General features: G+C 46.8%; 1 pseudogene; it reads right to left on the bottom strand.

Annotated features, from left to right (window-relative positions):
- Positions 1-243: 243 nt before the first annotated feature.
- Positions 244-23,781, bottom strand: LOC123129750 (sugar transport protein MST4-like; annotated as a pseudogene).
- Between the last annotated feature and the right edge of the window lie 1,185 nt (positions 23,782-24,966).

The raw sequence follows: 24,966 nt of genomic DNA, 5'->3' as shown, positions 1-24,966 counted from the left end.
TACAAACTCTAATTCGTTGATGTGACATTTTCGCTACGACATCAAGCTCTCATACTTCTTTTCGTGAGAATGAAGAAGCTATGGGGTACTCCCCACTATTTGCGCTCCATGGGCTATCATCGATCATAACTGTGCAGACGGCTGGAGCACCAAGATATGTTTGTGTTGCATGTAAGACCCAAGATTTGCGAAATCTTGATTTTGACTTGTTTACAAAATAAAGCTACACTGGTTGATGTCACTTCATTCTACAAACGAATCAAATAATGACACCGTCGATGGCGTTTCCTCCTCGCTGATGACGTGGTTGTCACCTCCATCATTCATTAATTGCTTTCAGAACCAGTGTAGTTTCCACACTCTTTCAGCCATCTCCTCGATGGGAATGTTCTTTGTTTCGGGTTGGAAGAAGAGGACGAAGAGCAACATGATGGCAACACAAACGGAGAAAAACACAAATATGAAGTACTTGAGGTGGCAGAGCATCGAGAGGAAGACCTGCGCAAAGACGTATGTGAAGAGTAGGTTCATGCAGACACTGATGCTCTGCCCCGCGGAGCGCGTCTCGAGCGGGAAGGTCTCGCTCGGGATGAGCCACCCGAGTGGGCCCCATGACCAAGCAAAGGAGGATACAAAATTGCAGATGATGATGACGACTAAGGGAGTCCTGGATTAGGGGGTATCCGGACATCCGGATTATATCCTTTGACCGGACTCTTGACCATGAAGATACAAGATTGAAGACTTTGTCCCGTGTCCGGATGGGACTCTACTTGGTGTAGAAGGCAAGCTAGGCAATACGGATATGTATATCTCCTCCTTTGTAACCGACCTTGTGTAACCCTAGCCCCCTCCGGTGTCTATATAAACTGAAGGGTTTTAGTCCGTAGGACAAGATACAATCATACCATAGGCTAGCTTCTAGGGTTTAGCCTCTCCGATCTCGTGGTAGATCAACTCTTGTACTACTCATATTATCAAGAATAATCAAGCGGGATGTAGGGTTTTACCTCCATAAAGAGGGCCTGAACCTGGGTAAAACATCGTGTCCCCTGCCTCCTGTTACCATCCGCCTTATACGCACAGTTCGGGACCCCCTACCCGAGATCCGCCGGTTTTGACACCGACATTGGTGCTTTCATTGAGAGTTCCTCTGTGACGTCACCATAATGAAGGATGCCTCGTCTCTTTGTTAAGAACAACATCACCGCCGGGGGAGCCTTGGCTGTCGGCCAAACTCTCCGGCTAGGCAGTTTCATCATGACCGCCCGTTCGGCTGCCGCCCCGACGATGACTTCTCGGGTCATCAAAAACAACCTCCACGTCGGCTCAGAATTCGCCGAGCTGATGGATCCAATGGAGCTCTCTTCCCTAAACGAGCTCTTGGATCGCATCGCTGCCTTGGGAGTCGCTACAGACTATGATCGGATTGGGCTTAAACCCGATCAAAGGGAGATTAACTCTCCACCGGTCACCCACCATGTTGCGGTGGTAGAGGAACAATGCGGCGATTCCTCTTCTATCTTGAGGACTAACTATGTCCGGATTCCTGAGCTCTCCAAGCCGGATACCCGTTTACGGGAGGACATCACCCAAGCCCTGAACCTAGAGTCAGGCAGTAGGCCAGACTTACCGGGCAACATACCGGAACCCGAAATTCCAATATTGGAAACACCTCGGCCCCTGGGTCTCAGATTGGGTAGGGGTTCGGACTCAATTCCACCCACCCACCCAGACATAAACGATTTTTCCCACATCAGGCAAGAGCCCCATGAAATAGTACATCATTATTGGGCCAGATTCCTCCTTATGATGAACAAGGTTAAGGACTATCGCGAGGAAGACGCAGTCTCATTTTTCTGCAATAATTGCACGGACAAGGGAATCCTTAACGCCTTAAGTCGCCGTGACATATCACGCTTCACTGACTTGGCATCCATAGTACGAAAGTACTGTGCGATGGAAAGCGCCTAGAAAACCAAAACGAAATTTTGGGATAATCCGGCTAAGAATATACACCAGGTCCGAAGTAAAAGTGTTGGAAATATGCCCTAGAGGCAATAATAAAAGGATTATTATCATATTTCCTTGTTCATGATAATTGTCTTTTATTCATGCTATAATTGTGTTATCCGGAAATTGTAATACATGTGTGAATACATAGACACCAACATGTCCCTAGTAAGCCTCTAGTTGACTAGCTCGTTGATCAACAGATAGTCATGGTTTCCTGACTGTGGACATTGGATGTCATTGATAACGAGATCACATCATTAGGAGAATGATGTGATGGACAAGATCCAATCCTAAACATAGCACAAGATCGTATAGTTCGTTTGCTAGAGTTTTTCCAATGTCAAGTATCTTTTCCTTAGACCATGAGATCGTGTAACTCCCGGATGCCGTAGGAGTGCTTTGGGTCTACCAAACGTCACAACGTAACTGGGTGACTATAAAGGTATACTATGGGTATCTCCGAAAGTGTCTGATGGGTTGACATGGATCAAGACTGGGATTTGTCACTCCGTATAACGGAGAGGTATCTCTGGGCCCACTCGGTAATGCATCATCATAATGAGCTCAAAGTGACCAAGTGTCTGGTCACGGGATCATGCATTACGGTACGAGTAAAGTGACTTGTCGGTAACGAGATTGAACGAGGTATTGGGATACCGACGATCGAATCTCGGGCAAGTAACATATCGATTGACAAAGGGAATTGTATACGGGGTTGCTTGAATCCTCGACATCGTGGTTCATCCGATGAGATCATCGAGGAGCATGTGGGAGCCAACATGGGTATCCAGATCCCGCTGTTGGTTATTGACCGGAGAGCCATCTCGGTCATGTCTACATGTCTCCCGAACCCGTAGGGTCTACACACTTAAGGTTCGGTGACACTAGGGTTGTAGAGATATAATATGCAGTAACCCGAAAGTTGTTCGGAGTCCCGGATGAGATCCCGGACGTCACGAGGAGTTCCGAAATGGTCCGGAGGTGAAGAATTATATATAGGAAGTGTAGTTTCGGCCATCGGGAGAGTTTCGGGGTTCACCGGTATTGTACCAGGACCACCGGAAGGGCCCCGGGGGTCCACCGGGTGGGGCCACCCATCCCGGAGGGCCCAATGGGCTAAAGTGGGGAGAGGAACCAGCCCATAGTGGGCTAGTGCGCCCCCCTTGGCCCACCCCATGCGCCTAGGGTTGGGAACCCTAGGGTGGGGGGCGCCCCACCTGGCTTGGGGGGCACTCCACCCCTTGGCCGCCCCCCCCCTAGGAGATCCCATCTCCTAGGGCCGGCGCACCCCCTAGGGGGCCTATATAAAGGGGGGAGGGAGGGGGCAGCCGCACCCTTGAGTCTTGGCGCCTCCCTCTCCCCTGCTACACCTCTCCCTCTCGTAGTAGAACGGCGAAGCCCTGCTGCGGTGACCCTTGCATCCACCACCACGCCGTCGTGCTGTCGGATCTTCATCAACCTCTCCTTCCCCTTGCTGGATCAAGAAGGAGGAGACGTCACGCTGACCGTACGTGTGTTGAACGAGGAGGTGCCGTCCGTTCGGCGCTAGGATCTCCGGTGATTTGGATCACGTCGAGTACAACTTCCTCATCCCCGTTCTTTGAACGCTTCCGCGCATGATCTACAAAGGTATGTAGATGCAATCCGATCACTCGTTGCTAGATGAACTCATAGATGGATCTTGGTGAAACCGTAGAATTTTTTTTGTTTTCTGCAACGTTTCCCAACAAAAAGGGTGCACTATCATAAGACACCCGAGTTAGTTACAAAGAAACAAAAACCCTCTACAGGGCATGGAACCGTATTGGAGGGATGGCTTAACGGACCCTGCAAAATTCATAGCACAGCGGATACCATACCAACGCACAGCCTTAGAGCATGTTGGATACTCCGGCAGGTGGCCAAAAGTGGTGAGGATCTTCTTATCCCAAATGCTACAGAGCACCATCCCGTGGATAACAATACGGTATTAACAGTTTTTGAAACCTTCGCATCAAATAATAGGCGCAAGCGAACACTCCGCAGCCTCGCCGAAATCTGCCACATAGCAGCAATGAATCCATGGAGTGACATGGCTATTACCTAGTGATGAACCTAAATTCCGAACTGCCCGAGCACCAGCTGCACTGGTCCTCAGTCCAATTGTGGACGACTTTCGACTCACCAAAGTACTCATGGACGGCGGCATTGGATTAAACCTCATCTATGAGGAAACTCTTCAAAAAATGGAAATAGACTGGAACCGCATTGATCAAAGCAGCACAACCTTCAGAGGAATCATCCCCAGTAGGGAAGCACGCTGTTCTGGGAAAATCACACTAGATGTGGTATTCGGCACGCTGGAGAACTATAGGTCCAAAGAAATTACATTCCAAGCAGCCCCGTTCAGTAGTGGATACCACGCCCTTTTAGGACGGGACGCGTTCACGATCTTCCAAGCCATACCCCATTATGGGTACATGAAGCTCAAAATGTCCGGGCCCAACGGAATCATCACTCTTGCTAGTGATCCGGACACAGCACTCCACGCCAAAAACAAAACAGCCGCATTGGCCCTCGAGGCATTATCCGAAGCCCTCTCGGCCGAGGAATTAACTGCGCTACGCTCCATGGTGGACAGGGACGACGTAATACTTGACAAGAGATCCAAGTCCACCTCTTTTAAACCAGCGGACGAAATAGTCAAATTCCAAGTCCACCCAACGGACCCTACAAAAACAGCCTCCATCGGGGCACAATTAAACCCCGTCGTGGACGCCGCACTATGAGAGTTCCTACATGAGAATTGGGACATATTCGCCTGGCACCCCTCAGACATGCCAGAAATCCCACGCAGGCTGGCCGAGCACAGCCTCAATATCCTAAAGGGATTCAAGCCGGTCAAGCAGGCTCTTCAGCGTTTCTCTGAACCTAAGAGATAGGCTATGGGAGAGGAACTAGCCAAGTTATTGGAGGCCGGATTCATTAGAGAAATAAAACACCCGGACTGGCTAGCAAACCTGGTGATGGTACCAAAGAAGGACAAATCCTGGCGCCTATGTGTCGATTTCAAGGACCTGAACAAGGCTTGCCCAAAGGATCCCTTCCCCCTCCCCCGCATTATCAAATTATCGATGCTACCGCAGGACACGAGTCATTGTGTTTCCTCGACGCATACTCCGGCTACCACCAAATCAAGATGGCGGAGTCCGACCAAGCTGCAACGGCATTTATCACACCATACGGCCCATTCTGTTTCAACACAATGCCTTTTGGGCTCAAAAACGCCGGCGCAACGTATCAGCGCATGATTCAGACATGTCTGGAGAAACAGATTGGCAAAACAGTAGAAGCATACGTAGATGATGTGGTCGTCAAAACCAAACACGTGGACTCTCTAATAGACGACTTGAGGGTCACATTCGACAACCTCCGAACATACGGCATCAAGCTCAATCCGGAAAAATGCATTTTCGGCGTGCCAGCCGGAAAGCTCCTGGGTTTCATTGTCTCTAGTAGAGGAATTGAAGCTAATCCGGCCACAATTCGAGCTTTGTCACAGTTGGCTATCCCAATAGACCTCAAGCAAATCCAGAAATTAACTGGATGTGTGGCGGCTCTAAGCCGCTTTATCTCCCGCTTAGGAGAAAAGGCATTACCCCTTTATTGCCTCCTTCGGCGCACCGAACACTTTGAGTGGACAGACGCCGCCACAGCCGGCTTGAAAGAAAAAAAAGCATACTGGCACCCAACTCAATCCTGGTCGTGCCAAACATCGGCGAACCAATGCTGTTGTACATTGCGGCAACTCATCAAGTTGTAAGTGAAGGAAATATGCCCTAGAGGCAATAATAAAGTTATTATTTATTTCCTTATTTCATGATAAATGTTTATTGTTCATGCTAGAATTGTATTAACCGGAAACATAATACATGTGTGAATACATAGACAAACAGAGTGTCACTAGTATGCCTCTACTTGACTAGCTCGTTAATCAAAGATGGTTATGTTTCCTAACCATGGACAAAGAGTTGTTATTTGATTAAGGGGATCACATCATTAGTTGAATGATCTGATTGACATGACCCATTCCATTAGCTTTCCATTAGCTTAGCACCCGGTCGTTTAGTATGTTGCTATTGCTTTCTTCATGACTTATACATGTTCCTATGACTATGAGATTATGCAACTCCCGTTTGCCGGAGGAACACTTTGTGTGCTACCAAACGTCACAACGTAACTGGGTGATTATAAAGGAGCTCTACAGGTGTCTCCAAAGGTACATGTTGGGTTGGCGTATTTCGAGATTAGGATTTGTCACTCCGATTGTCGGAGAGGTATCTCTGGGCCCTCTCAGTAATGCACATCAGTTAAGCCTTGAAAGCATTGCAACTAATGAGTTAGTTGTGAGATGATGTATTACGGAACGAGTAAAGAGACTTGCCGGTAACGAGATTGAACTAGATATTGGATACCAACGATCGAATCTCGGGCAAGTAACATACCGATGACAAAGGGAACAACGTATGTTGTTATGCGGTCTGACCGATAAAAATCTTCGTAGAATATGTAGGAGCCAATATGAGCATCCAGGTTCCGCTATTGGTTATTGACCGGAGACGTGTCTCGGTCATGTCTACATTGTTCTCGAACCCGTAGGGTCCTCACGCTTAAGGTTTCGATGACAGTTATATTATGAGTTTATGAGTTTTGATGTACCGAAGGAGTTCGGAGTCCCGGATGAGATCGGGGACATGACGAGGAGTCTCAAAATGGTCGAGACATAAAGATCGATATATTGGACGACTATATTCGGACATCGGAAAGGTTCTGAGTGTTTCGGGTATTTTTCGGAGTACCGGGGAGTTACGGGAATACGGGGGAAAAGTATTGGGCCTTATTGGGCCATACGGGAAAGAGAGAGGGGCTGCCTAGGGCAGGCCGCGCCCCCCCCCCCCAAGGCCTAGTCCGAATTGGACTAGGGGAGGGGCTGCGCCCCCTCCTTCCTTCCCTTCTCCTTTCCCCTTCCTTGTCTCCTACTCCTACTACATGGAAGGAATCCTAGTTGGACTAGGAAAGGGGAATCCTACTCCCGGTGGGAGTAGGACTCCCTAGGGCGCGCCATAGAGAGGGCCGGCCCTCCCCTCCTCCACTCCTTTATATACGGGGCAGGGGGCACCCCATAGACACACAAGTTGATCTTCGTGATCGTTCCTTAGCCGTGTGTGGTGCCCCCCTCCACGATATTACACCTCGGTCATATTGTAGTGGTGCTTAGGCGAAGCCCTGCGACGGTTAAACATGAAGATCGTCACCACACCGTCGTGCTGACGAAACTCCTCCCCGAAGCTTTGCTGGATCGGAGCCCGGGGATGCGTCATCGAGCTGAACGTGTGCAAGAACTCGGAGGTGCCGGAGTTAACGGTGCTTGGATCGGTCGGACCGGGAAGACGTACGACTACTTCCTCTATGTTGCGTCAATGGTTCCGCTTCGGTCTACGAGGGTACGTAGACAACACTCTCCCTCTCGTTGCTATGCATCACCATGATCTTGCGTGTGCGTAGGAAAATTTTGAAATTACTACGTTCCCCAACAGTGGCATCCGAGCCTAGGTTTTATGGTTTGATGTTATATGCACGAGTAGAACACAAGTGAGTTGTGGGCGATATAAGTCATACTGCTTACCAGCATGTCATACTTTGGTTCGGCGGTATTGTTGGATGAAGCGGCCCGGACCGACATTATGCGTACGTTTACGCGAGACCGGTTCTCCCGACGTGCTTTGCACATAGGTGGCTTGCGGGTGACAGTTTCTCCAATTTTAGTTGAACCGAGTGTGGCTACGCCCGGTCCTTGCGAAGGTTAAAACAGCACCAACTTGACAAACTATCGTTGTGGTTTTGATGCGTAGGTAAGATTGGTTCTTGCTTAAGCCCGTAGCAGCCACGTAAAACTTGCAACAACAAAGTAGAGGACGTCTAACTTGTTTTTGCAGGGCATGTTGTGATGTGATATGGTCAAGACATGATGCTAAATTTTATTGTATGAGATGATCATGTTTTGTAACCGAGTTATCGGCAACTGGCAGGAGCCATATGGTTGTCGCTTTATTGTATGCAATGCAATCGCGCTGTAATGCTTTACTTTATCACTAAGCGGTAGCGATAGTCGTGGAAGCATAAGATTGGCGAGACGACAACGATGCTACGATGGAGATCAAGGTGTCGCGCCGGTGACGATGGTGATCATGACGGTGCTTCGGAGATGGAGATCACAAGCACAAGATGATGATGGCCATATCATATCACTTATATTGATTGCATGTGATGTTTATCTTTTATGCATCTTATCTTGCTTTGATTGACGGTAGCATTATAAGATGATCTCTCACTAATTATCAAGAAGTGTTCTCCCTGAGTATGCACCGTTGCGAAAGTTCTTCGTGCTGAGACACCACGTGATGATCGGGTGTGATAGGCTCTACGTTCAAATACAACGGGTGCAAAACAGTTGCACACGCGGAATACTCAGGTTATACTTGACGAGCCAAGCATATACAGATATGGCCTCGGAACACGGAGACCGAAAGGTCGAGCGTGAATCATATAGTAGATATGATCAACATAGTGATGTTCACCAATGAAACTACTCCATCTCACGTGATGATCGGACATGGTTTAGTTGATTTGGATCACGTGATCACTTAGAGGATTAGAGGGATGTCTATCTAAGTGGGAGTTCTTAAGTAATATGATTAATTGAACTTAAATTTATCATGAACTTAGTCCTGGTAGTATTTTGCAAATTATGTTGTAGATCAATAGCTCGCGTTGTTGCTTCCCTGTGTTTATTTTGATATGTTCCTAGAGAAAATTGTGTTGAAAGATGTTAGTAGCAATGATGCGGATTGGATCCGTGATCTGAGGTTTATCCTCATTGCTGCACAGAAGAATTATGTCCTTGATGCACCGCTAGGTGACAGACCTATTGCAGGAGCAGATGCAGACGTTATGAACGTTTGGCTAGCTCAATATGATGACTACTTGATAGTTTAGTGCACCATGCTTAACGGCTTAGAATCGGGACTTCAAAGACGTTTTGAACGTCATGGACCATATGAGATGTTCCAGGAGTTGAAGTTAATATTTCAAGCAAATACCCGAGTTGAGAGATATGAAGTCTCCAACAAGTTCTATAGCTAAAAGATGGAGGAGAATCGCTCAACTAGTGAGCATGTGCTCAGATTGTCTGGGTACTACAATCGCTTGAATCAAGTGGGAGTTAATTTTCCAGATAAGATAGTGATTGACAGAATTCTCTAGTCACCATCACCAAGTTAGTAGAACTACGTGATGAACTATAATATGCAAGGGATAACTGAAACAACTCCCAAGCTCTTCGTGATGCTGAAATCAACGAAGGTAGAAATCAAGAAAAACATCAAGTGTTGATGGTTGACAAGACCACTAGTTTCAAGAAAAGGGCAGAGGGAAGAAGGGGAACTTTAAGAAGAACAGCAAGCAAGTTGCTGCTCAAGTGAAGAAGCCCAAGTCTGGACCTAAGCCTGATACTAAGTGCTTCTACTGCAAAGGAAGTGGTCACTGGAAGCGGAACTACCCCAAGTATTTGGCGGATAAGAAGGATGGCAAAGTGAACAAAGGTATATTTGATATACAGATTATTGATGTGTATTTTACTAGTGTTCATAGCAACCCCTCGGTATTTGATACTGGTTCAGTTGCTAAGAGTAGTAACCCAAAATGGGAGTTGCAGAATGAACAGATACTAGTTAAGGGTGAAGTGACGATGTGTGTTGGAAATAGTTCCAAGATTGATATCATCATCATCGCACACTCCCTATACTTTCGGGATTAGTGTTGAACCTAAATAAGTGTTATTTGGTTTTTGCGTTGAGCATGAATATGATTTAATCATGTTTATTGCAATACGGTTATTCATTAAAGTCAGAGAATAATTGTTGTTCTGTTTACATGAATAAAACCTTCGATGGTCATACACCCAATGAAACAAGTTCGTTAGATCTCGATCGTAGTGATACACATAATCATAATATTGAAACCAAAAGATGCAAAATTAATAATGATAGTGCAACTTATTTGTGGCACTGCCGTTTAGGTCATATTGGCGTAAAGCGCATGAAGAAACTCCATGCTGATGGGCTTTTGGAATCACTTGATTATGAATCAGTTGATGCTTGCGAACCATGCCTCATGGGCAAGATGACTAAGAATTTGTTCTTCGGAACAATGGAGCGAGCAACAGATTTGTTGGAAATCATACATACTGATGTATGCGATCTGATGAGTGTTGAGGCTCGCGACGGGTATCGTTATTTTCTGACCTTCACAGATGTTTTGAGCAGATATGGGTATATCTACTTGATGAAACACAAGTCTAAAATATTTGAAAAGTTCAAAGAATTTCAGAGAGAAGTGGAGAATCATCGTAACAAAAATAAAAGTTTCTACGATCTGATCGCAAAAGTAAAATATTTGAGTTACGAGTTTGAGCTTCAGTTAAAACAATGGGAAATAGTTTCACTACTCACGCCACCTGGAACACCATAGTGTAATGGTGTGTCCGAACGTCATAACCGTACTTTATTAGATATAGTGCGATCTATGATGTCTCTTACTGATCTACCACTATCGTTTTGGGGTTATGCATTAGAGACAGCTGCATTCACATTAAATAGGGCACCATCTAAATCCGTTGAGACGACACCATGTGAACTATGGTTTGGCAAGAAACCTAAGCTGTCGTTTCTTAAAGTTTGGAGTTGCGATGCTTATGTGAAAAGTTTCATCTCGATAAGCTCAAACTCAAATCGGAGAAATATGTCTTCATAGGATACCCAAAGGAGACAGTTGGGTACACCTTCTATCACAGATCCGAAGGCAAGACATTCGTTGCTAAGAATGGATCCTTTCTAGAGAAGGAGTTTCTCTCGAAAGAAGTGAGTGGGAGGAAAGTAGAAAACTTGATAAGGTAATTGTACCTTCTCCCTTATTGGAAAGTAGTTCATCACAAAAAAATCTGTTCTTGTGACTACTACACCAATTAGTGAGGAAGCTAATGATGATGATCATGTAACTTCAGATCAAGTTACTACCGAATCTCATAGGTAAACCAGAGTGAGATCCGCACCAGAGTGGTACGGTAATCCTGTTCTGGAAGTCATGTTACTAGACCATGACGAACTTGCGAACTATGAGGAAGCGATGATGAGCCCAGATTCCGCGAAATGGTTTGAGGCCATGAAATCTGAGATATGATCCATGTATGAGAACAAATTATGGACTTTGATGGATTTGCCCGATGATCGGCAAGCCATAGAAAATAAATGGATCTTCAAGAGGAAGACGGACGCTGATAGTAGTGTTACTATCTACAAAGCTAGAATTGTCGCAAAAGGTTTTCGACAAGTTCAAGGTGTTGACTATGATGAGAGTTTCTCACTCGTATCTATGCTTGAGTCTGTCCAAATCATGTTAGTAATTGCCGCATTTTATGAAATCTGGCAAATGGATAAACAAAACTGCATTCCTTAATGGATTTATTAAAGAAGAGTTGTATATGATGCAACCAGAAGGTTTTGTCAATCCGAAAGGTGCTAACAAAATGTGCAAGCTCCAGCGATCCATCTATGGACTGGTGCAAGCATCTCGGAGTTGGAATATACGCTTTGATGAGCTGATCAAAGCATATAGTTTTATACAGACTTGTGGTGAAGCCTGTATTTACAAGAAAGTGAGTGGGAGCACTACAGCATTTCTGATAAGTATATGTGATTGACATATTGTTGATCGGAAATAATGTAGAATTATTCTGTAAAGCATAAAGGAGTGTTTGAAAGGAATTTTTCAAAGAAAGACTTCGGTGAAGCTGCTTACATATTGAGCTTCAAGATCTATAGAGATAGATCAAGACGCTTGATAAGTTTTTTCAATGAGTACATACCTTAACAAGATTTTGAAGTAGTTCAAAATGGAGCAGTCAAAGAAAGAGTTCTTGCCTGTATTACAAGGTGTGAAGTTGAGTAAGACTCAAAGCCCGACCACGGCAGAAGATAGAAAGAGAATGAAAGTCATTCCCTATGCCTTGGCCATAGGTTCTATAAAGTATGTCATGCTGTGTACCAGATCTATTGTATACCCTGCACCGATTTGGCAAGGGAGTACAATAGTGATCTAGGAGTAGATCACTGGACAGCAGTCAGAATTATCCTTAGTGAAATAAGGATATGTTTCTCGATTATGGACGTGACAAAAAGGTTCGTCATAAAGGGTTACGTCGATGCAAGTTTTTGACACTGATCCAGATGATTCTAAGTCTCAATCTGGATACATATCGAAAGTGGGAGCAATTAGCTAGAATAGCTCCATGCAGAGCATTGTAGACATAGAATTTTGCAAAATACATACGGATCTGAATTTGGCAGGTCCATTGACTAAATTTCTCTCACAAGCAAAACATGATCACTCTTTGGGTGTTAATCACATAGCGATGTGAACTAGATTATTGAATCTAGTAAACATTTTGGGTGTTAGTCACATGAAGATGTGAACCAATGACATAAAGATGTGAACTATTGGTGTTAATCACATAGCGATGTGAACTAGATTATTGACTCTAGTGCAAGTGGGAGACTGAAGGAAATATGCCCTAGAGGCAATAATAAAGTTATTATTTATTTCCTTATTTCATGATAAATGTTTATTGTTCATGCTAGAATTGTATTAACCGTAAACATAATACATGTGTGAATACATAGACAAACAGAGTGTCACTAGTATGCCTCTACTTGACTAGCTCATTAATCAAAGATGGTTATGTTTCCTAACCATGGACAAAGAGTTGTTATTTGATTAACGGGATCACATCATTAGTTGAATGATCTGATTGACATGACCCATTCCATTAGCTTAGCACCCGGTCGTTTAGTATGTTGCTATTGCTTTCTTCATGACTTATACATGTTCCTATGACTATGAGATTATGCAACTCCCGTTTGCCGGAGGAACACTCTGTGTGCTACCAAACGTCACAACGTAATTGGGTGATTATAAAGGAGCTCTACAGGTGTCTCCAAAGGTACATGTTGGGTTGGCGTATTTCGAGATTAGGATTTGTCACTCCGAATGTCGGAGAGGTATCTCTGGGCCCTCTCGGTAATGCACATCACTTAAGCCTTGCAAGCATTGCAACTAATGAGTTAGTTGCAAGATGATGTATTACGGAACGAGTAAAGAGACTTGCCGGTAACGAGATTGAACTAGATATTGGATACCAACGATCGAATCTCGGGCAAGTAACATACCGATGACAAAGGGAACAACGTATGTTGTTATGCGGTCTGACCGATAAAAATCTTCGTAGGATATGTAGGGGCAAATATGAGCATCCAGGTTCCGCTATTGGTTATTGACCGGACACGTGTCTCGGTCATGTCTACATTGTTCTCGAACCCGTAGGGTCCGCACGCTTAAGGTTTCGATGACAGTTATATTATGAGTTTATGAGTTTTGATGTACCGAAGGAGTTCGGAGTCCCGGATGAGATCGGGGACATGACGAGGAGTCTCTAAATGGTCGAGACGTAAAGATCGATATATTGGACGACTATATTCGGACATCGGAAAGGTTCTGAGTGGTTCGGGTATTTTCCGGAGTACCGGGGAGTTACGGGAATACGGGGGAAAAGTATTGGGCCTTATTGGGCCATACGGGAAAGAGAGAGGGGCTGCCTAGGGCAGGCCGCGCGCCCCCCCAAGGCCTAGTCCGAATTGGACTAGGGGAGGGGCTGCGCCCCCTCCTTCCTTCCCTTCTCCTTTCCCCTTCCTTGTCTCCTACTCCTACTACATGGAAGGAATCCTAGTTGGACTAGGAAAGGGGGAATCCTACTCCCGGTGGGAGTAGGACTCCCTAGGGCGCGCCATAGAGAGGGCCGGCCCTCCCCTCCTGCACTCCTTTATATACGGGGCAGGGGGCACCCCATAGACACACAAGTTGATCTTCGTGATCGTTCCTTAGCCGTGTGTGGTGCCCCCCCCCCCCTCCACGATATTACACCTCGATCATATTGTAGTGGTGCTTAGGCGAAGCCCTGCGACGGTTAAACATCAAGATCGTCACCACGCCGTCGTGCTGACGAAACTCCTCCCCGAAGCTTTGCTAGATCGGAGCCCGGGGTGCGTCATCGAGCTGTACGTGTGTCAAGAACTCGGAGGTGCCGGAGTAACGGTGCTTGGATCGGTTGGACCGGGAAGACGTACGACTACTTCCTCTACGTTGCGTCAACGCTTCCGCTTCGGTCTACGAGGGTACGTAGACAACACTCTCCCCTCTCGTTGCTATGCATCACCATGATCTTGCGTGTGCGTAGGAAAATTTTGAAATTACTACGTTCCCCAACAGTAAGCGCAGTGCTCATCGTCGAACGAGAAGCTGACGGACATAAATTCCCTATTCAAAAGCCGGTATACTATGTATCCACCGTCCTCACTCCAAGCAAATCACGGTACCCACATTACCAAAAGATAGCCTATGCGGTATTCATGGCATCCCGGAAGCTGAGACACTACTTTCAGGAGTGTTCGAATACAGTAGCCTCGGAGGTGCCACTTAATGACATTATAAACAACCGCGACGCTACAGGCCGGATTGCCAAATGGGCCATTGAGCTCCTCCTGTTCGACATAACATACAAACCTTGGCGAGCCATTAAATCGCAAGTATTGGCCGACTTTGTCGCCGAATGGACGGAAGCCGAACTCCCTAAAGAGTACGGCGCATACTCCAATTGGATCATGCACTTCGACGGCTCTAAACTGTTGGCTGGTCTAGGGGCTGGCGTCGTCCCGACGTCCCCAACCGGAGATACCGTTTAGTACTTACTGCAGATACTGTATACAGACTCTAACAATGCAGCCGAATATGAAGCTCTGTTGCATGGTCTTCGGATGGCAGTCTCCATGGGCATTCAACGCCTGGAGGTGCGTGGGGATTCAAACCTTGCAATATCCCAAATAAATGGAGACTTCGACTACAAGGATCCGAAGATGGCGGCCTATCGAAACGTCGTCCTAAAGATGTCAGCTCGGTTTGAGGGGCTCGAATTTCACCATGTGGCTCGGGAAAACAATCAGGCGGCGGATATTCTCGCCCGCATCGGCGCAAAACGTGACGCGGTCCCCCCAACATCTTTTTAGAGAGGTTGTTTAAGCCATCGGTGGTATGGGAAGGGGACACTGGCAACAATAGTCTGGACCCGACCAAAATGCCCGATACTGAACACTCTGACACAATCGGAGGCTCTGGCACTGAAATAACACCTTCAGTCCACGTAATAATGGCCGTCATCGCCCCGTGGACAGAACCATTCCTAGCCTACCTAACTAGGCAGGAACTTCTCGAGGACCAAAATGAGGCACGCTGCATAGTGCGGCGATCTAAAGCCTACAGGGTCCACGAGGGAGAGCTATATAAGAAAAGCACTACCGGAGTCCTTCAAAGGTGCATCTCCGAAGAGGAAGGGTGGAAGCTTTTGGCAGAAATTCACGCAGGACTTGGCGGCCACCACGCCGCAGCCCGGGCCCTTGTAAGCAAGGCCTTCCGTACAGGTTTTTATTGGCCGACGGCCCGGGCAGACGCACAGGACTTGGTCCAACGCTGCGCCGGTTGCCAACTTTTTGCAAACCAAAGCCATATGCCACCCACCGCCCTCCAAACAATCCCCATTACCTGGCCCTTCGCGGTCTGGGGGCTTGACATGGTCGTACCCCTTAAGGGAGGAACCCACAAGAAAAATACTTACTGGTCATGGTGGATAAATTCACCAAATGGATAGAAGCCAAACCTGTTAAAACAACCGAATCCGGACCGGTGATAGACTTCATATCCGGGGTTGTACACCATTATGGCGTCCCCCATAGCATCATCACTGACAACGGCACGAACTTCACGGCCGACGAGGTAAAACTCTGGTGCAGCAACATGGGCATCAAGCTCGATTATGCTTCTGTCTATCACCCACAAACCAACGGCCAAGTTGAGCGAGCAAATGGTCTTATCATGAGTGGCATTAAACCCAGATTAGTGCGGTCCTTAACAGAGTCTAACACACACTGGGTAGAGGAGCTCGACTCTGTACTCTGGGGGCTGCGGACCATACTGGATCGTAGTACCGGATATACACCCTACTTTATGGTGTACGGCGCAAAGGCAGTCCTGCCCTGCGTCATAATCCATGACTCACCTCGAGTGCGCATGTACGAAGAAAGAGAAGCCGAGCTCGATCGGCAGGACAGTCTGGACACCCTGGAGGAGGAGCGCGATGTGGCAAAAGCCCGTTCCGCATTTTATCAGCAACAGGCTCGCAGATACCAAAGCAGAGAAGTACGGGCCAAAACTTATGACGTTGGCAAGTTAGTTCTACGCCTGCCGGAGAAGAAAAAGTGCAAGCTTGAGCCCAAATGGGAAGGTCCCTTCATTATTGACCAAGTTCTGACCGATGGAGTGTACTGTCTGTGGGATGCATCGAATAATCGACTTGAGCCGAACCCATGGAACGCAGCCAGGCTCCGAAGATTCTACGCCTAGCGCCAGACTCTATGTTTGTCTCCTTCCTTTGTCCATTTTTTGAATATATATATTATCTGTCTTTTTTCTCTTTCTTTATTTTATTCTTTTTCAAGGCCTTCAAGGGCCAACTTGTGCTTCGCTTGCACATTGTAGATGCGCTAACCGCGCTCATTATACCTGGGGGCTTCTTACACAGAAGCTTAATTATCCATCTGGGCTTCATGCTGAGCACATATGTTATCCTTCCACATGTACCTTTTCTTCGCCATTATATGCATCGATATGACTTAAGTTTTGGCCAAGCTGGGTTTCCTGGCTCTTGTATTTATGCCCTATGTTCCCATTAATTCGGCTAGGGCATAAGGGAAGCACCTCTGCGATTATTACTGCCGGGTCAGCCGGATGTGTACCTCATACTGGGTGAAGCCGAAAGCTAGCGTTCTTAAGGGAATATTCGGTCGGTGAAAAAAAGATGATTTTTATTTATTTTTCACATATGCCCCCAGATGTTTTTTGCCTGCGTTTCCTCTCGCAGTCCGGGCATGCACTTTAGGGCATGCATACCCAGGGAAAGGAACCCTTAACGGAACTATTCTCCCTGGAAGATGTTTCTTAATACCCATGTAATATAACATAACTAGTTGGGCACTTGTCTGTTCAAGCACTGATGACCCCTACGCCTGGTCTCCACGCATACCCCGGTTCTTATATAACTGAGCGGGTATTCGGATACACTCCGGACTATCGGGTCTCGAGGTTGAAGCGAAAAGGTCCGCCATGACAAATGATCTACAATCCGGCTAGAAGGCATTATACATGTCACATTAATTACATAGTCATGTAGACTGACTAAATTCCTCTTCTATACCATCCAACAGGCGGTCTAGCCTACAATCCTGTTGGGAATACTTTGCGGCTAATTCTACCTGCCCATAGACTAAGCTAACGGGGATCTCTTTCCTGTCGGGCACCACAGGTCCAACCTCGGCCATGTGATTTGGGTCAGCCTTGGTATACCGCGTCTTCACCATGGCCCAGGCTTCCCTGGCACCTTGACGGCAAGCAGATATCTTCCATAATTGGAAGCGCCGTTGTGCTCCCTTGAGCTTCTCCACAAGCTCTCCAACGCCTTCTGGCAGGGAGACGGATGGCCACAAGGCCTGGGCAATACCTTGCATCACCTGTCGGACTTGTTCGTGTAGTTGTGAGAGCTCGGATAGAAGATCACCCGCAGACCCGGGCATCTCCTCCGTGGGACGACCCGTCAGCATACCTGCAAACATAACTCTGTTAGCCGGCTTCTCCGTCGTCCCCTTTATTAAGGGTTCGTTCAAGCACTTACTAAATATGCCGCGTCGAAGCCGCTTGTTCTCCTTCTCGGAGTCCGCAAGCTGGGCTCGAACATCTTTTAGTTCCACGCTCGGCTTGGTATTGGCGTCTTGGAGATTGTTTTTCTCCTGCCTGACCTTAGTCAGCACGCGCTCGCCAGCCTTTAGCTATCGTACGGCGTGCTGCTCCTCCGGATTCTCTGCGGATTTATCTGCAACATCTATTGTTAGATCTGCAGCCATGCCACATGCCATATGATACCTCTCATTATTTGAAAGAAATATTACCGGCTGGGGACTTTTTAGTTTCCTTCAATGCGGCAACAGCGGCCCGAAGTTGGGTCTTGCATTCCTCCAGCTACTGTGACAGTCGACAATTCTTCTCTGTAAGAACCTACACAATAAGATGATCCTTAAATCAGTTCTGCTAACTGTTTCAAGTCTCAGGGGCTACTGATACATATAATCGTCAGATTTTCTTACCTGTACATCCTTTACATACTGGTCCGTGGCTCTGGCTAGACCATTTTGAGCAGCACGGAGGTACGCCTCTCCAAAATTGAAGGCATCAAATGCCTCTGGTGAGAAGCAAGCGTCGTGGAGTACGGCCCGGCGACGCCTATGATTCCTGGCGCTCTCCACTTCTGAATGTGTAGCGGATAGCCTATCCGCATCCTCTGTAGGGGGACTATCCGGCGTCCGATCCATTTCGGCTTCCGCCTCTATGTCCGGTCCTGGAGCCCGACTGGTGGAAGCATGATCGGCAGCCTCACCGGACATATTCCAGCGAGCGTTTTTTCTGTTAAAGAAACATGGACATCATTACATTTCAAGAAAGACGACAACCACGGAGCAGGGTTTCTGTCATACCTCTGCGCCGGCGTCTCCGTCCTGACCGCCTTCCTTTTTGGCCTGCCCGACCTCGGTGCCTCTTGTTGGCGAGTTGTTGCGGGTTCGGCATGGCGTCCCGAATGCCTTCCCTATAAAAACACCATATGTATATGGTAGGTGAAGTGTCTAAAAGGGGATCCAAGTTTTTGGAGTTGGGATTTTTGGTTTTTCTTACGTGCGACGCAGGAAGCAGTCCGGGATAGTCGGTCGTAATGGCCACCATGGCGTCATCACAGCTTAATTGATAGAACTGCCGGTCTATCAGCTCCACGAATATGTCCGGATCTTCTTTGAGTCCGGCACCGAGGGCCCGGTCAGGGTCCTCTGGTTGTGGAGATGGGCTGCTGACCTCCCTTATGGCTTTTCGCAGTTCCTGTCGCAAAATGGCAAGGTGAGTACCTACTACAAAGAATGCGGGAAGAACGGGAGTAAGGAGATATAACTCACCCAGCTTAGAGGGTTGTACATGGAGAATCCATCCCGTGTCTTGATGCGGATGAACCCCTCTTCCTCTCCCTTGAACAATTCGGACATAATTTTTGCTAAAGCGGCAGCGTTGTCCGGACCCTTACGCCCGCAACGGGTGGCGTCATCTTCCCCGTTAAAACACCACAAGGGTTGCCCTCGATATTGAAGTGGTTGCACTCCCCGCATTATGCATATTGACATAACCTCGATTACTGTCAATCCTGATTGAGCCAGCGCTTTAATCCGGTTCATCAGGTAAAGGATTTCTCCGTTGTCTTCCTCCTGGGGGCTCCGTGGGCGCCAACTTCGGCGTTTCTTCAGAGGAGCATTGCTGAACTCAGGAAGACCCCGCCGAACAGGGTCCGGAAGGGGGACGTCCTCCATATAAAACCATTCCGAAGGCCAGTCTTCGGACGTCTTCTTCGGAGTACCGGACAGGTATCCGGTTTCGGCGATGCGCCATATTTCGGCTTCGCCCACTTGATAAAGTGACCCCTTTTGTGTATGAGGGACGAGGCAAAATAACCTTTTTCCATAGCTCGAGATGAGCCTCGCAGCCCAAGAATAACTCGCAAAGGGCATCATAGCCGGCGATGTGTAAAATGGAAGCAAGGGTGAAATTATGCAGTTGGAGGCCGTAAAACTCCAGGAGCCCGCGGAGGAACGAATGAATCGGAAATCCTAGTCCCCTCAATAAATAAGGGACAAGGCATACCCGCTCCCTCGTAGAGGGGCTGGGGAAGCTCTCCGCTTGCTCCCCGCCATTGTAGGTGGCGAGCCCGGCTCGGACGGGCACCATATACGCCGGAGGGAGAAATCCCTTAGTCTACAGTTCAACTAATCGACTGTGTGGGACTGAACACCTCTCCCAATCACCGGGCTTAGGGCTACGGGGGCGGGAGGAGGAGCTGCGGAGGTCGGCCATGCTGGAGTGGATCTTTCTGAAGCACGCTCCGATGGATTCTCGCTGGGGGAGGATGGTATGAATTGGATCTAAGAATCCTCATTCCTTTAATAGACAATTTATTTATCTGGCTAGGGGGGCGAATGTAAAAATGCCCTGGCGCCTCGCATTCATTCGACGCATGGAAGATAGCCCTTATTGGGCACAAAAGCCAAGAGGTTCAACATTTATGGGACCGGACACTGCTTAACAAACGTTCAAAATTTGGAGAAGAACCCGCCTTGCAATGCCGAAGACAACACTGCGCGCCAGACTCATCGTCATTAAAGCCTGGTTCGGGGGCTACTGAGGGAGTCCTGGATTAGGGGGTATCTGGACATCCGGATTATATCCTTTGACCGGACTCTTGGACCATGAAGATACAAGATTGAAGACTTCGTCCCGTGTCCGGATGATACTCTACTTGGCGTAGAAGGCAAGCTAGGCAATACGTATATGTATATCTCCTCCTTTGTAACTGACCTTGTGTAACTCTAGCCCCCTCCAGTGTCTATATAAACCGGAGGGTTTTAGTCTGTAGGACAATATACAATCATACCATAGGCTAGCTTCTAGGGTTTAGCCTCTCCGATCTCGTGGTAGATCAACTCTGTACTGCTCTTATTATCAAGAATAATCAAGCAGGACGTAGGGTTTTACCTCCATCAAGAGGGCCCGAACCTGAGTAAAACATCGTGTCCCCTGCCTCCTGTTACCATCCGCTTTAGACGCATAGTTCGGAACCCCCTATCCGAGATCCGCCGGTTTTGACACCGACAACGACCATGATGGCCTAGTCATGGCCGAGGTGGTCTGAGCGGTCGGTAACCCTTGTCCTCATCACCACAGCCATGGCACTAACGAGAGGAACATTTGCACGCCGGCATCTAGCAGCAATATCCGTCTCCCCACTCGGTCTACAATGTACATTGATACAAACGTTGACAATACGTTCACTGCCCCCGTGATCACTGCCGAGTAGAGTGAAGCCTCGGTCTTAAATCCCAATGTGGTGAGCAGCACCGGGGCGTAGAACATGATGGCGGTTATACCGGTCAATTGCTGGAACATCTGGAGGAGGATGGTGATCATGAGAAGGGGACGGTTGCGGCGTTGTAGGAGGCTGCGAAATGGGTTCTTGATGTCATGGGCGATGCGACTGGCCTCCACGATCTCATTGAACTCTGGCTCCACGTTGTCGGTGCCACGGATCTTCTTGAGCACAAATTTGCCCTCCTCTTGACGACTACGCTCAATGAGGCTATTGGGTGTATCGACCATGAAGAATGCACCTAGGGTGAACAACACAGCCGGGAATCCCGCGAGGGACAAAGAAAGACGCCATCCCCAAGGGTGGATCCTGCATGAGGATGAAAACCATTTGCTGGTAAGTCTATAGGCATATACACTCATTTTATGTAATGCAAAAGTTCTATATATGGTAGGAAATAAGCATAGCATGGAAGACGCCTGATGGGCAGGTACCTGTTAGTGCCATAGTTGACGAGGTTGGCGAACAAAATGCCGACAGTGATGTTTATCTGGAACAGGGAGGCCACCGCGGATTGTAATCGGTGCGATCTCTGACAAGAACAGAGGAATAGCCTGCACATGTACATGTCAGTATATCGACATCGTAATATCAAAACATGAGGTCAAGAAATAATAGGCTATTATTCTGTGTGATGGAACCTGCCCACTAGAGTTCATGTCGTAGACTTGGCATGGGTGGTCGTATTTTCTTGGATTTATTCTAGACTTTCCGACTCTATCTGTTCAGTGATCATCTCCATCTACTACAAATCTGCTATGGTGACTTCATCAATCTCAAGATCTGTCGGCTCAATCTATCGGAGGTGCTCATAAGATAAGATATGTGTGCATGTGTTCATAGGAATGTGTGTGTGTGTGTGAGAGAGAGAGAGACAGTGTTTGCATTTGCACTTTGTTTCTAGAAAAATTCTACTCATATAGTTCACTAATAATATGTCTATGATTGCACAAAACACTGATGTAACCACTAACAACATGCGTTTTGTGCATAGAACTAACCCGATCTACAGTTCGACCAAACCAATTTGTGATATACACTTCCACCAAACCAATACTTGATCCCCACTCTTGTTCATTGCCAACACTTGTTGCTCTTGAATAGTCGATATTAATGTGCAAAAATAAGAAATCAGTTTGTGAGCCCAAGATTCGTATTGCGCGTCAAGTTTTGACCATAAATCACCTAAAGAAATATACCTTATATGTAGCGAGAAGTAACACAATTGGAAAGTTGTTTTGGATCCGAATCCAACAATATATTTTTTGAGACATATAACTTACATTTTGATACTTAAATATATATTCAAAATTTAACCCAAATTATAAAGGGACTAATAAATCCCAATGGAGTATGTGTATTGAGGCTAGCTTCATCGTCAAGAACAAAAAGAAAACAATCTCATTCATTTAAGCTTCCTACTATCCTATACTTTAATTTATGGGGTCGAAAAAATACAATTTTTGAGAAGTAATTTTAGCATGTACTCCCTCCGTTCCATATTAATTGTCTCTCAAAAGAATGTATCTAACATCGAAATACGTCTAGATACATTTGTTTCAGGACAATTAATATGGGATGGGGAGAGTCTGATTAACCTGTCATATACTTCTACTCCCTCTGTTCCTAAATATTTGTTTTTTCAGAAATTTCAATAAATGAGTACATACAAAACAAAATGAGTGAATCTATACTTAAAATATGTCTATATATATCCGTATGTAGTAGTTCATTTGAAATATCTAAAAAGACAAATATTTAGAAACAGAGGGAGTAGTATAAAAAAATGTTAGATGGATAGACCACTTGCATTTTAGTTTTTGTTTGGGAGCTGCATAACATATAATTTGAAGTCCGGGAACTTTCTGACCTGGTTGGCGAAGCCAACACCGCAGCCAAGCAGGATCCTGCCGACGATGAGCATACCGAGGCTCCGCGCAGCGCCATTGAAAATGACGCCGGCGATGAAAAAGGCGCCGGCTATGCGCATAGTGGCGCGGCGGCCGAGCCGGCGGGTGGTGTAGGACGCGAAGAGGGTGGAGACGAGGCCGGCGAGGTAGAGGGACGAGGTAAAGAGCTGCAGGCCTTGATTGTCGTATCGGCAGTAGTTGCTCCCCTTGTTCTCGCGGCTCTTGCGGAGCACCGTCGGGAAGAACTCACGTTGGAAATCCTCCATGGATGTCACCCCGCCTATGCATACACATGATTTGTTAGATACACCATGGTCTTACTTGTTAATTGCTTTGTAGAACGATGTTTGTTGTACCAGAGATGCCGATGTCGTAGCCGAACATGAGCCCGCCGGTGGCCGCCGTGACGCAGGAGGTGACCACCGTAGGCGTGATCTTGGGCTCAAACTCCATGCCGGACGGCAGCGCCGAAGACGCCGAGAATCCTCCTGCCGGCATCTTGGCTCGGCGGCCGAGCTAACCTCAGATGGATTGATTTTCTCGTCCCAAGGTAGCCATGGAAATAAGACGGAACTAGGAGCCACTATCTGTGTATTTTCTTCAGGCAATCAATTCAAAGTAAATATATCACGCGACGGCTCCAGCTGTCGGTGTACACAGGGAGGCAGGGCAGGGAGACTAGTCTCCAGTCGTCGGAGAAACTTCAAACGTATTGGCTCGCTCAGCCGCTGGTCAGTCAACAGACTAGTGCTCCACAAGGAGGAGGACTCTCCATTTTTATTTAGTCCGTGTATTAGTTTTGGTCAAAGTTAATCGTTGAAAATTTTGATAAAGTTTATAAATAAAAATATTTACATAACAAATTAATATCATTAAATTTATTATTGAATGCACTTTTACATCACACCATGTAGATTTGTTATGGTAAATGTTTATATTGTTTTTTATAAACTTGACCAAATTTTACGAAGTTTGACTTCAGTCAATATTAATATACAGAGTAAATAAAAACAGAGGAAGGAACTTGTTAAAAGTCAAGTTACACGTCCCGCCAAATCAGCCTTTGCACACTGTAAAAAGTGGTAGAGCAGCTATAACCAATTTTTTTTAAAGATAACATGTACCTGTTCCTCCTTGGATGGGGATGATGAAAAAACCTCCTGATATGGGTATCATGGAGGGGCGATTCCCCCCCCCCCCCCCCCCCTCCTCAGGAGCCTGTATCGCCTACCTGCTCCCCGCCCCGGCCACCGGCGACTGACAACAACAACACGATTGAGCTATTGCAACGGCTGCCGCGTCCAGGTGCTCCGGCTGGCGAGAGGGGTTCTCGAAGATGAGGAAGGCATAACTAATGGTGGCAGCCTCTGTTGCACTCAACAAATTTATCCCCTGCCACATCACCATGACAAGCAAGCCCCCTTGTCAGATCTAGTGTCAAACATGGCAAATCGTGCGTTCAATGTTCCATTACAAGTCATCCGGCGTTTTTTTGCTAAAAAATGAATACTGATGTTTTCCATGATTACGGTCATAATTGTTCTGACAGTTGGGTTCCGGCTGCAACATTTTGGTTTTAGGACAACTGCTAAAGGTGTTGCAAATATGCAACACTTGTAGCAAAAATTTGGGGCAGTTGCAATTTTTTTTTGGCATCACATAGGTATAGGGCGTCTTCTGGAACTGTTTTTCTTTTGGCCAAAACGAACCCAAATGACATGTTTTTTGGCACAACCATGTTTTTATATCATCGGTTGGAGATGGTCTAAGACTCTA

The sequence above is a fragment of the Triticum aestivum genome, chromosome 6A (genome assembly GCF_018294505.1).
Source record: "Triticum aestivum cultivar Chinese Spring chromosome 6A, IWGSC CS RefSeq v2.1, whole genome shotgun sequence".
In the NCBI taxonomy this organism is placed as follows: Eukaryota; Viridiplantae; Streptophyta; class Magnoliopsida; order Poales; family Poaceae; genus Triticum; species Triticum aestivum.
The sequence above is the reverse complement of the archived record's forward strand: the minus strand, read 5'-3'. Positions and strand labels throughout refer to the sequence as shown.